Genomic DNA, 4,292 nt, shown 5'->3' on the forward strand with positions numbered 1-4,292 from the left:
CTGGGCCTAAATCTGTCGTCCTTACCCACTCTGGGCCTAAATCTGTCGTCCTTACCCACTCTGGGCTTAAATCTGTCGTCCTTACCCACTCTGGGCCTAAATCTGTCATCCTTACACACTCTGGGCCTGCAACTGTCATCCATACCCACTCTGGGCCTAAATCTGTCGTCCTTACCCACTCTGGGCTTAAATCTGTCGTCCTTACCCACTCTGGGCTTAAATCTTAAAAAGCATTGTTTGGAAATGAAGGGACTTGCTCAAATTTGAAGCATACTTGACAAGTTGAATTACTCAAAGACGAGAGATGTCCTAATTTGCCTCATCTCACATGCGTCAAAATGGAGCATCAGCATTTCCAAGGATCACTGCATGGAAGGAAACGCCAGAAAAATGAGTGAATGCTGCGTTGCATTTTGGTAAAACAAACAAGGGCAGGACTTATACCATTCACAACAGGGCCTTGAGTAGTGTTGGAGGACAGAGAGGGCGAGAGGTCCAGGTACATAATTCATTGAAAGTTGCGTCACAGATGGATAGGATGGTAAAGAAGGCATTTACCCACCTCGTCTTCATTGCTAAGAACTTTCTGGGACTTCATGTTGAATTTGTACAGGATGTTGGTGAGGCCTCTTCTGGTGCACTGTGCGCAGTTCTGCTCTCCCTGTTATAGGAAGGATATTATTAAACTGGAGAGGGTTCGCAAAAGATTTACAAGGATGTTGTCAGGAATGGAGGGTTTGAGTTGTAAGGAGAAGATGGATAGGCCGGGACTTTTTTTCACTGGAGCGTGGGAGGTTGAGAGGTGACCTTCTAGAGGTTTATAAAATAATGAGGGGTATAGATGAGGTGAATGCCAGGTGTCTTTTCCCTAGGGTGAGGGAGTACAAGACTAGGGGGCGTTTTTTAAAGGTGAGAGGAGAAAGATTAAAAAAAAAGGCATGAGGGGCAAATTTTTTTTACACAGGGGGTGGTTCGTGTGTGGAAAGAGCTGCCAGAGGAAGTGGTGGATGTGACAATGATAAATCAAATCAAAATCAACACTCTATGAGAATGCAGGCTGAACTTCTCCACCTTTCTCTCCCCCTCAGATCCTCCATGATGCCTTAGATAAGTTTTTTTTTTCTTGTCACCTGTTCCTATTGCCACCTTGTGTGACTTGGCATCATGCTCCAGGTGCTATGTAAATGGAAATGGTTTTCTTTAGACATTTAATCCAGAGACCCACGTTTTCCCTGTACTTTTATACCCCGTAAATGACAACAAAACCTGAATCTAAATCTAAACCTACTGTGCTCTTTTGTTTAAGAGAGATAGCAAGAACGGCAGATGCTGGAGTCAGAGATAATACAGCGTGGAGCTGGATGAACACAGTAGGCCAGGCAGCATCAGAGGAGCAGGAAGGCTGACATTTCGGGTCTGGACCCTTCTTTCGGTGCCTTTTTTTTAACCCTCTGGGCAGAACAGTCAGCCCCTGGGATTGCGAATAATGAGCTCTGTTCTGAAACTTTCTGCCAAGTCAATTTGTTCGCAAGTCCGAACACGACGGAGAGCAGCCAGTTCTTTAAATTTTAAAACCACGTACAGGATTGCATTCGTAAGTACGACATTCATAAGTGGGATGTTCTTAAACTGGGGACCCCCCCCTGTATGTGTCATTCAGATATTTTCCTGTTTTTCTCTTTAGTTGCTGACTCTAAGCTGCCCTCTGAAATGACCTAACAAGCCATTCAGTTCAAGGACAGTTAGAAAGATGGGCAACAAAATGTTGTCTTTTCCTGCAACACCCACATCCTGTGAATAATTCAAGGTCGGCGAATTGTTTCTCTTTCCACATACTGCATCCTGACTTTGCACTTTATCTCGAAATGTTGCATCTCATTCTTAACTATTTTCAAACGCCTTCGTCTACGCACTGCCTCATTATTCTAGCCTTGCAGTTCCTCAAGGCCACTTTGTTTAAGCGTGATTCTGGCTGTCTTGGGAAACCAGTTTTAAATCAAAACACTCTTGGTAGCTCCGCTTAAACACACAGACCAACAGATTCAAGAACACCTTCTTCCCCGCTGTTATTGCTCTTCTGAATGGACCTCTCTAATTTCACATTTAGTGTTGATCTTGCTTTTCTGCACCTCCTGTGCAGCCATAGCTTTGTAGTCCCCGCTCTGTTCTATCATCTTTGTACGCTGTGATCTGTCTGTACTGCACGCAAAACAAAACTTTTCACTGTACATAGGTACAATAATAAATCACATCAAAATCAACACTCAATGAGAATGCATGCTGAACTTCCCCGTCTTTCTCCCACCCCTCAGATCCTCCGTGAAGCCTTAAATAAGTTTCTTTTTTCTTGTCACCTGCTCCTATTGCCACCTTGTGTGACTTATCAGTGATGTGTACATAGGGTCTAATTCGATGTGTTTGTTGATGGAGTTCCTGTTTTCCGTGTCCAGTTCTGGTCGCCCTGTTTAATCACTTTAAATAAAGTTCTGGTGCATCATCTTTTATTGTGAATTTTTGTCATGTTCCAGGTGCTGTGTAAATGGAAATGGTTTTCTTTAGACATTTAGTCCAGAGACCTGGATAATGTTCTGAGGACCCGGCTTCAAATCCCACCACAGCAGATGGTGGAATATGAATTCAATAAATATCTGGAGTTTAGAATCTAATGATGACCATGAATCCATTGTTGGAAAAACCCTTCTGGTTCACTAATGCCCTTTAGGGAAGGAAACTGCCATCCTTACCTGGTCTGGGCCTACATGTGACTCCAGACCCACAGCAGTGTGGTTCATTCATAACTGTCCTCTGGGCAGTTAGGGATGGGGCAATAAATCTTGACCTCTCCACCGATGCCCTCATCCCGAGAATGAATAATAATAAAAAATAAAACAATGAACTGGAGACGCTGGAAATGTCAAACAGAAACTGAAATTGGTGGAGAAACTCAGCATCTGTGCAGAGAAAGCAGAGTTAATGTTTCAGGTCCAGTGACCCTGATTGACAGCTTGTGGTGAGGAAAAGATGGTACATATGTTGAAGACCAGGAAGTGGAGTGGCACAGCGAGGGAGTAAGTGACAGATGGAGATGGTGGTAAATGGTGAACTTGGGAGAAAGAAAAGCTGATAATGAGGACCATTATTGGATGAAAATGAGCTGGCTGTATTGAAAGCAGTCCATGTGATGACATGGTCTGGGATGTGGGTGTGGGTAAAGGACATGGAAGAAAGTGTTCAGGGTCCTAAAATTATTGAACTCAATATTGAGTCCTGAAGATTTCAAAGCCCCCAAGTGGAAAATGAGGTGCTGTCCTTCCAACTTCTGCAGAGTTTTGCTGCAGCACTGGAGCCAGCCCGAGACAGAGATGTTGCTCAGGGAACATGGTGATGTGTTGAAGTGGCAGGCAACTGGCTGGTTAAGAAGGCATTCAGCACGAGTTTGTAGACATGCTCGCCGAGCTGGTGGGTTTGGTTACAAACGGTTTGTCACCCTGCTAGGTAACATTGTCAGTGCTCCACCGGTGAAGCGTCGATGTTCTATCCCGCTTGTTATTTCTATGCCTCTGTTTGCTGGGGTGGTTGGTGTTAGTTACAGCTTTGTTTCTCAATGGTTTGTACACAGGGTCTAATTCAACGTGATGGTTGATGGAGTTCTGGTTTACTGTGTCCAGTTCTGGTTGCCCTGTTATAGGAAGGATACTATTAAGCTGGAGAGGGTTCAGCAAATATTTACCAAGATGTTGCCGGGAATGGAGGGTTTGAGTTATAAGGAGAGGCTGGGACTTTTTTCTCTGGAACGTAGGAGGTTGAGGGGTGACCTTATAGAGATTTATAAAATCACGAGGGACATAGATAAGGTGAATGGCGGGTGTCTTTTCCCCCAGGGTTGGGGGGATTTCAAGACTAGGGAGCATATTTTTAAGGTGAGAGGAGAAAGATTTAAACAGGACATGGGGGGCAACTTCCTTACACAGAGGGTGGTTCGTGTGTGGAATGAACTTCCAGAGGAAGTGGTGGATGTGGGTACAGTTACAACATTTAAAAGACATTTGGATAAGGACACGAATAGGGAAAGGTTTGGAGGGACATGGGCCAGGAGCAGGCAGGTGGGACCAGTCTAGTTTAGGAATTATGGTCAGCATGGACTGATTGGGCCGAAGGGTCTGTTTCTGTGCTGTATGATTCTATGACTCTATAAGTCCACATTTCTACAAACATTAAGTAATACACAACAAAAGGGAGAATGAATCCCCCACCACAACACACACACACACACACACACACACACACACACA

This window comes from Rhincodon typus, unplaced genomic scaffold (genome assembly GCF_021869965.1).
Source record: "Rhincodon typus isolate 14 unplaced genomic scaffold, sRhiTyp1.1 hic_rhity00005238, whole genome shotgun sequence".
Lineage (NCBI taxonomy): Eukaryota > Metazoa > Chordata > Chondrichthyes > Orectolobiformes > Rhincodontidae > Rhincodon > Rhincodon typus.